At 44.5% G+C, this 8,370-nt stretch overlaps 10 non-coding genes across 10 annotated transcripts; all 10 read right to left on the bottom strand.

Annotated features, from left to right (window-relative positions):
* Positions 1–888: 888 nt before the first annotated feature.
* trnas-gcu (transfer RNA serine (anticodon GCU)) lies at positions 889–970 on the bottom strand. The gene has a single exon. It is a non-coding gene; the product is annotated as a tRNA-Ser (tRNA).
* A 479-nt stretch (positions 971–1,449) lies between these two features.
* Positions 1,450–1,530, bottom strand: trnas-gcu (transfer RNA serine (anticodon GCU)). Its single transcript has one exon. It is a non-coding gene; the product is annotated as a tRNA-Ser (tRNA).
* A 1,043-nt stretch (positions 1,531–2,573) lies between these two features.
* Positions 2,574–2,655, bottom strand: trnas-gcu (transfer RNA serine (anticodon GCU)). The gene has a single exon. It is a non-coding gene; the product is annotated as a tRNA-Ser (tRNA).
* A 479-nt stretch (positions 2,656–3,134) lies between these two features.
* trnas-gcu (transfer RNA serine (anticodon GCU)) lies at positions 3,135–3,216 on the bottom strand. Its single transcript has one exon. It is a non-coding gene; the product is annotated as a tRNA-Ser (tRNA).
* Positions 3,217–3,693: 477 nt separating this feature from the next.
* Positions 3,694–3,775, bottom strand: trnas-gcu (transfer RNA serine (anticodon GCU)). Its single transcript has one exon. It is a non-coding gene; the product is annotated as a tRNA-Ser (tRNA).
* Positions 3,776–4,806: 1,031 nt separating this feature from the next.
* On the bottom strand, positions 4,807–4,888 carry trnas-gcu (transfer RNA serine (anticodon GCU)). The gene has a single exon. It is a non-coding gene; the product is annotated as a tRNA-Ser (tRNA).
* A 479-nt stretch (positions 4,889–5,367) lies between these two features.
* On the bottom strand, positions 5,368–5,448 carry trnas-gcu (transfer RNA serine (anticodon GCU)). Its single transcript has one exon. It is a non-coding gene; the product is annotated as a tRNA-Ser (tRNA).
* Positions 5,449–6,491: 1,043 nt separating this feature from the next.
* On the bottom strand, positions 6,492–6,573 carry trnas-gcu (transfer RNA serine (anticodon GCU)). The gene has a single exon. It is a non-coding gene; the product is annotated as a tRNA-Ser (tRNA).
* A 479-nt stretch (positions 6,574–7,052) lies between these two features.
* trnas-gcu (transfer RNA serine (anticodon GCU)) lies at positions 7,053–7,134 on the bottom strand. The gene has a single exon. It is a non-coding gene; the product is annotated as a tRNA-Ser (tRNA).
* A 477-nt stretch (positions 7,135–7,611) lies between these two features.
* On the bottom strand, positions 7,612–7,693 carry trnas-gcu (transfer RNA serine (anticodon GCU)). Its single transcript has one exon. It is a non-coding gene; the product is annotated as a tRNA-Ser (tRNA).
* Positions 7,694–8,370: the final 677 nt, after the last annotated feature.

The following is an 8,370-nucleotide window of genomic DNA, read 5'->3' as shown; positions in this document are numbered from 1 at the left end:
CGAGTGGTCTACAGTGCTTGATTAAGTGTGGGGAGGTTTCGGTTCATATCCCACCGTTGAGGTTGCCCTTGGTAAAGCTATTCTTCAATTTCTGAATCTTATCAGTCGCTCTAGGATTGTGCAGGGATTCTATATTCATGTGGGGCCATGCAAGAGAAGACAAAACATCTGTTTTGCGAAGATGTTTGTGTTCCAATCCACACATGTAGTTCATCGGCTTCACCACTCAGATACCAAGTCCTGTGCTTTCGCGGTGGCAGTGGGCCATCTTATCAACGTTTGCCAGATTCAAAATCTTCCAATGCCATACAAAACCAAATTTATTTTGTGCACACGATGAGATTCGAACCCATGCCTGCATAGCACAATGGATTAGCAGTCCATCGCCTTAACCACTCGGCCACCTCATCCTTATTCCTGCTTGTGGCAGTTGCCCCCACAAACTGTAGTTGCTGAAATTTAACCCTTGATTGAAATCAATGAAAGTTAAGCATAGCAATTGCAGGGCCATGTGTCGATCCCATCGAGACATTTAAAAAATGTGTTGTCAGGCCGAATGGTGTACAGTGCTTGATTAAGTGTGGGGAGGTTTCGGTTCAAATCCCACCGTTGGGGTTGCCCTTGGTAAAGCTATTCTTCAATTCCTGAATCTTATCAGTTTGCTCTAGGATTGTGCAGGGATTCTATATTCATGTGGGGCCATGCAAGAGAAGAAAAAACATCTGTTTTGCGAAGATGTTTGTGTTCCAATCCACACATGTAGTTCATCGGCTTCACCACTCAGATACCAAGTCCTGTGCTTTCGCGGTGGCAGTGGGCCATCTTATCAATGTTTGCCAGAGTCAAAATCTTCCAATGCCATACAAAACCAATCTTTTTTTGTGCACACGATGAGGATGGGATTCGAACCCATGCGTGCATAGCACAATGGATTAGCAGTCCATCGCCTTAACCACTCGACCACCTCATCTTTTTTCAGTCTTGTGGCAGTTGCCCCCACAAACTGTAGTTGCTGTAATTTAAACCCTTGATTGAAATCAAAGAGAGTTAAGCATAGCAATTGCAGGGCCATGTGTCGATCCCATCGAGACATTTAACAATTGTGTTGTCAGGCCGAAAGGTGTACAGTGCTTGATTAAGTGTGGGGAGGTTTCGGTTCAAATCCCACCGTTGGGGTTGCCCTTGGTAAAGCTATTCTTCAATTCCTGAATCTTATCAGTTTGCTCTAGGATTGTGCAGGGATTCTATATTCATGTGGGGCCATGCAAGAGAAGACAAAACATCTGTTTTGCGAAGATGTTTGTGTTCCAATCCACACATGTAGTTCATCGGCTTCACCACTCAGATACCAAGTCCTGTGCTTTCGTGGTCGCAGTGGGCCATCTTATCAGTGTTTGCCAGAGTCAAAATCTTCCAATGCCATACAAAACCAAACTTTCATTGTAGGTCCGATGAGGATGGGATTCGAACCCATGCGTGCATAGCAAATGGATTAGCAGTCCATCGCCTTAACCACTCGGCCACCTCATCCTTTTTCCTGCTTGTGGCAGTTGCCCCCACAAATTGTAGTTGCTGTATTTAAACCCTTGATTGAAATCAATGAAAGTTAAGCATAGCAATTGCAGGGCCATGTGTCGATCCCATCGAGACATTTAAAAAATGTGTTGTCAGGCCGAGTGGTCTACAGTGCTTGATTAAGTGTGGGGAGGTTTCGGTTCATATCCCACCGTTGAGGTTGCCCTTGGTAAAGCTATTCTTCAATTTCTGAATCTTATCAGTCGCTCTAGGATTGTGCAGGGATTCTATATTCATGTGGGGCCATGCAAGAGAAGACAAAACATCTGTTTTGCGAAGATGTTTGTGTTCCAATCCACACATGTAGTTCATCGGCTTCAACACTCAGATACCAAGTCCTGTGCTTTCGCGGTGGCAGTGGGCCATCTTATCAACGTTTGCCAGATTCAAAATCTTCCAATGCCATACAAAACCAAAGCTTTATTGTATTTAAGATGAGGATGGGATTCGAACCCATGCGTGCATAGCACAATGGATTAGCAGTCCATCGCCTTAACCACTCAGCCAACTCATTATTTTTTCTGCTGGTGGCAGTTGCCCCCACAAACTGTAGTTGCTGTATTTAAACCCTTGATTGAAATCAATGAAAGTTAAGCATAGCAATTGCAGGGCCATGTGTCGATCTCATCGAGACATTTAAAAAATGTGTTGTCAGGCCGAGTGGTCTACAGTGCTTGATTAAGTGTGGGGAGGTTTCGGTTCAAATCCCACCGTTGGGGTTGCCCTTGGTAAAGCTATTCTTCAATTCCTGAATCTTATCAGTTTGCTCTAGGATTGTGCAGGGATTCTATATTCATGTGGGACCATGCAAGAGAAGAAAAAACATCTGTTTTGCGAAAGATGTTTGTGTTCCAATCCACACATGTAGTTCATCGGCTTCACCACTCAGATACCAAGTCCTGTGCTGTGCTTTCGCGGTGGCAGTGGGCCATCTTATCAGTGTTTGCGAGAGTCAAAATCTTCCAATGCCATACAAAACCAATGTTTTTTTGTGCGCACGATGAGGATGGGATTCGAACCCATGCGTGCATAGCACAATGGATTAGCAGTCCATCACCTTAACCACTCGGCCACATCATCCTTTTTCCTGCTTGTTGCAGTTGCCCCCACAAACTGTAGTTGCTGTAATTTAACCCTTGATTGAAATCAATGAAAGTTAAGCATAGCAATTGCAGGGCCATGTGTCGATCCCATCGAGACATTTAACAATTGTGTTGTCAGGCCGAATGGTGTACAGTGCTTGATTAAGTGTGGGGAGGTTTCGGTTCAAATCCCACCGTTGGGGTTGCCCTTGGTAAAGCTATTCTTCAATTCCTGAATCTTATCAGTTTGCTCTAGGATTGTGCAGGGATTCTATATTCATGTGGGACCATGCAAGAGAAGAAAAAACATCTGTTTTGCGAAGATGTTTGTGTTCCAATCCACACATGTAGTTCATCGGCTGCACCTCTCAGATACCAAGTCCTGTGCTTTCGCGGTGGCAGTGGGCCATCTTATCAATGTTTGCCTCAGTCAAAATCTTCCAATGCCATACAAAACCAATCTTTTTTTTGTGCAAACGATGAGGATGGGATTCGAACCCATGCGTGCATAGCACAATGGATTAGCAGTCCATCGGCTTAACCACTCGGCCACCTCATCCTTTTCAGTCTTGTGGCAGTTGCCCCCACAAACTGTAGTTGCTGTAATTTAAATCCTTGATTGAAATCAAAGAGAGTTAAGCATAGCAATTGCAGGGCCATGTGTCGATCCCATCGAGACATTTAAAAAATGTGTTGTCAGGCCGAGTGGTCTACAGTGCTTGATTAAGTGTGGGGAGGTTTCGGTTCATATCCCACCGTTGAGGTTGCCCTTGGTAAAGCTATTCTTCAATTTCTGAATCTTATCAGTCGCTCTAGTATTGTGCAGGGATTCTATATTCATGTGGGGCCATGCAAGAGAAGACAAAACATCTGTTGTGCGAAGATGTTTGTGTTCCAATCCACACATGTAGTTCATCGGCTTCACCATTTAGATACCAAGTCCTGTGCTTTCGCGGTGGCAGTGGGCCATCTTATCAGTGTTTGCCAGAGTCAAAATCTTCCAATGCCATACAAAACCAAAGTTTTATTGTAGGTACGATGAGGATGGGACTCGAACCCATGCGTGCATAGCACAATGGATTAGCAGTCCATCGCCTTAACCACTCGGCCACCTCATCCTTTATCCTGCTTGTGGCAGTTGCCCCCACAAATTGTAGTTGCTGTATTTAAACCCTTGATTGAAATCAATGAAAGTTAAGCATAGCAATTGCAGGGCCATGTGTCGATCCCATCGAGACATTTAAAAAATGTGTTGTCAGGCCGAGTGGTCTACAGTGCTTGATTAAGTGTGGGGAGGTTTCGGTTCATATCCCACCGTTGAGGTTGCCCTTGGTAAAGCTATTCTTCAATTTCTGAATCTTATCAGTCGCTCTAGGATTGTGCAGGGATTCTATATTCATGTGGGGCCATGCAAGAGAAGACAAAACATCTGTTTTGCGAAGATGTTTGTGTTCCAATCCACACATGTAGTTCATCGGCTTCACCACTCAGATACCAAGTCCTGTGCTTTCGCGGTGGCAGTGGGCCATCTTATCAACGTTTGCCAGATTCAAAATCTTCCAATGCCATACAAAACCAAATTTATTTTGTGCACACGATGAGATTCGAACCCATGCCTGCATAGCACAATGGATTAGCAGTCCATCGCCTTAACCACTCGGCCACCTCATCCTTATTCCTGCTTGTGGCAGTTGCCCCCACAAACTGTAGTTGCTGAAATTTAACCCTTGATTGAAATCAATGAAAGTTAAGCATAGCAATTGCAGGGCCATGTGTCGATCCCATCGAGACATTTAAAAAATGTGTTGTCAGGCCGAATGGTGTACAGTGCTTGATTAAGTGTGGGGAGGTTTCGGTTCAAATCCCACCGTTGGGGTTGCCCTTGGTAAAGCTATTCTTCAATTCCTGAATCTTATCAGTTTGCTCTAGGATTGTGCAGGGATTCTATATTCATGTGGGGCCATGCAAGAGAAGAAAAAACATCTGTTTTGCGAAGATGTTTGTGTTCCAATCCACACATGTAGTTCATCGGCTTCACCACTCAGATACCAAGTCCTGTGCTTTCGCGGTGGCAGTGGGCCATCTTATCAATGTTTGCCAGAGTCAAAATCTTCCAATGCCATACAAAACCAATCTTTTTTTGTGCACACGATGAGGATGGGATTCGAACCCATGCGTGCATAGCACAATGGATTAGCAGTCCATCGCCTTAACCACTCGACCACCTCATCTTTTTTCAGTCTTGTGGCAGTTGCCCCCACAAACTGTAGTTGCTGTAATTTAAACCCTTGATTGAAATCAAAGAGAGTTAAGCATAGCAATTGCAGGGCCATGTGTCGATCCCATCGAGACATTTAACAATTGTGTTGTCAGGCCGAAAGGTGTACAGTGCTTGATTAAGTGTGGGGAGGTTTCGGTTCAAATCCCACCGTTGGGGTTGCCCTTGGTAAAGCTATTCTTCAATTCCTGAATCTTATCAGTTTGCTCTAGGATTGTGCAGGGATTCTATATTCATGTGGGGCCATGCAAGAGAAGACAAAACATCTGTTTTGCGAAGATGTTTGTGTTCCAATCCACACATGTAGTTCATCGGCTTCACCACTCAGATACCAAGTCCTGTGCTTTCGTGGTCGCAGTGGGCCATCTTATCAGTGTTTGCCAGAGTCAAAATCTTCCAATGCCATACAAAACCAAACTTTCATTGTAGGTCCGATGAGGATGGGATTCGAACCCATGCGTGCATAGCAAATGGATTAGCAGTCCATCGCCTTAACCACTCGGCCACCTCATCCTTTTTCCTGCTTTTGGCAGTTGCCCCCACAAATTGTAGTTGCTGTATTTAAACCCTTGATTGAAATCAATGAAAGTTAAGCATAGCAATTGCAGGGCCATGTGTCGATCCCATCGAGACATTTAAAAAATGTGTTGTCAGGCCGAGTGGTCTACAGTGCTTGATTAAGTGTGGGGAGGTTTCGGTTCATATCCCACCGTTGAGGTTGCCCTTGGTAAAGCTATTCTTCAATTTCTGAATCTTATCAGTCGCTCTAGGATTGTGCAGGGATTCTATATTCATGTGGGGCCATGCAAGAGAAGACAAAACATCTGTTTTGCGAAGATGTTTGTGTTCCAATCCACACATGTAGTTCATCGGCTTCAACACTCAGATACCAAGTCCTGTGCTTTCGCGGTGGCAGTGGGCCATCTTATCAACGTTTGCCAGATTCAAAATCTTCCAATGCCATACAAAACCAAAGCTTTATTGTATTTAAGATGAGGATGGGATTCGAACCCATGCGTGCATAGCACAATGGATTAGCAGTCCATCGCCTTAACCACTCAGCCAACTCATTATTTTTTCTGCTGGTGGCAGTTGCCCCCACAAACTGTAGTTGCTGTATTTAAACCCTTGATTGAAATCAATGAAAGTTAAGCATAGCAATTGCAGGGCCATGTGTCGATCTCATCGAGACATTTAAAAAATGTGTTGTCAGGCCGAGTGGTCTACAGTGCTTGATTAAGTGTGGGGAGGTTTCGGTTCAAATCCCACCGTTGGGGTTGCCCTTGGTAAAGCTATTCTTCAATTCCTGAATCTTATCAGTTTGCTCTAGGATTGTGCAGGGATTCTATATTCATGTGGGACCATGCAAGAGAAGAAAAAACATCTGTTTTGCGAAAGATGTTTGTGTTCCAATCCACACATGTAGTTCATCGGCTTCACCACTCAGATACCAAGTCCTGTGCTGTGCTTTCGCGGTGGCAGTGGGCCATCTTATCAGTGTTTGCGAGAGTCAAAATCTTCCAATGCCATACAAAACCAATGTTTTTTTGTGCGCACGATGAGGATGGGATTCGAACCCATGCGTGCATAGCACAATGGATTAGCAGTCCATCACCTTAACCACTCGGCCACATCATCCTTTTTCCTGCTTGTTGCAGTTGCCCCCACAAACTGTAGTTGCTGTAATTTAACCCTTGATTGAAATCAATGAAAGTTAAGCATAGCAATTGCAGGGCCATGTGTCGATCCCATCGAGACATTTAACAATTGTGTTGTCAGGCCGAATGGTGTACAGTGCTTGATTAAGTGTGGGGAGGTTTCGGTTCAAATCCCACCGTTGGGGTTGCCCTTGGTAAAGCTATTCTTCAATTCCTGAATCTTATCAGTTTGCTCTAGGATTGTGCAGGGATTCTATATTCATGTGGGACCATGCAAGAGAAGAAAAAACATCTGTTTTGCGAAGATGTTTGTGTTCCAATCCACACATGTAGTTCATCGGCTGCACCTCTCAGATACCAAGTCCTGTGCTTTCGCGGTGGCAGTGGGCCATCTTATCAATGTTTGCCTCAGTCAAAATCTTCCAATGCCATACAAAACCAATCTTTTTTTTGTGCAAACGATGAGGATGGGATTCGAACCCATGCGTGCATAGCACAATGGATTAGCAGTCCATCGGCTTAACCACTCGGCCACCTCATCCTTTTCAGTCTTGTGGCAGTTGCCCCCACAAACTGTAGTTGCTGTAATTTAAATCCTTGATTGAAATCAAAGAGAGTTAAGCATAGCAATTGCAGGGCCATGTGTCGATCCCATCGAGACATTTAAAAAATGTGTTGTCAGGCCGAGTGGTCTACAGTGCTTGATTAAGTGTGGGGAGGTTTCGGTTCATATCCCACCGTTGAGGTTGCCCTTGGTAAAGCTATTCTTCAATTTCTGAATCTTATCAGTCGCTCTAGTATTGTGCAGGGATTCTATATTCATGTGGGGCCATGCAAGAGAAGACAAAACATCTGTTGTGCGAAGATGTTTGTGTTCCAATCCACACATGTAGTTCATCGGCTTCACCATTTAGATACCAAGTCCTGTGCTTTCGCGGTGGCAGTGGGCCATCTTATCAGTGTTTGCCAGAGTCAAAATCTTCCAATGCCATACAAAACCAAAGTTTTATTGTAGGTACGATGAGGATGGGACTCGAACCCATGCGTGCATAGCACAATGGATTAGCAGTCCATCGCCTTAACCACTCGGCCACCTCATCCTTTATCCTGCTTGTGGCAGTTGCCCCCACAAATTGTAGTTGCTGTATTTAAACCCTTGATTGAAATCAATGAAAGTTAAGCATTGCAATTGCAGGGCCATGTGTCGATCCCATCGAGACATTTAAAAATTGTGTTGTCAGGCCGAGTGGTCTACAGTGCTTGATTAAGTGTGGGGAGGTTTCGGTTCATATCCCATCGTTGAGGTTGCCCTTGGTAAAGCTATTCTTCAATTTCTGAATCTTATCAGTCGCTCTAGGATTGTGCAGGGATTCTATATTCATGTGGGGCCATGCAAGAGAAGATAAAACATCTGTTTTGCGAAGATGTTTGTGTTCCAATCCACACATGTAGTTCATCGGCTTCACCACTCAGATACCAAGTCCTGTGCTTTCGCGGTGGCAGTGGGCCATGTTATCAGTGTTTGCCAAAGTCAAAATCTTCCAATGCCATACAAAACCAAAGTTTTTTTTGAGCACGATGAGGATGGGATTCGAACCCATGGGTGCATAGCACAATGGATTAGCAGTCCATCGCCTAAACAACTCGTCCACCTCATCCTTCTTCCTGCTTGTGGCAGTTTTCCCCACAAACTGTAGTTGCTGTATTTAAACCCTTGATTGAAATCAATGAAAGTTAAGCATAGCAATTGCAGGGCCATGTGTCGATCCCATCGAGA

Source organism: Salvelinus fontinalis, chromosome 10, assembly GCF_029448725.1.
Source record: "Salvelinus fontinalis isolate EN_2023a chromosome 10, ASM2944872v1, whole genome shotgun sequence".
Taxonomy (NCBI): Eukaryota; Metazoa; Chordata; class Actinopteri; order Salmoniformes; family Salmonidae; genus Salvelinus; species Salvelinus fontinalis.
Note: the sequence above shows the minus strand (reverse complement) of the source record. Positions and strands in the feature narration are given on the sequence as shown.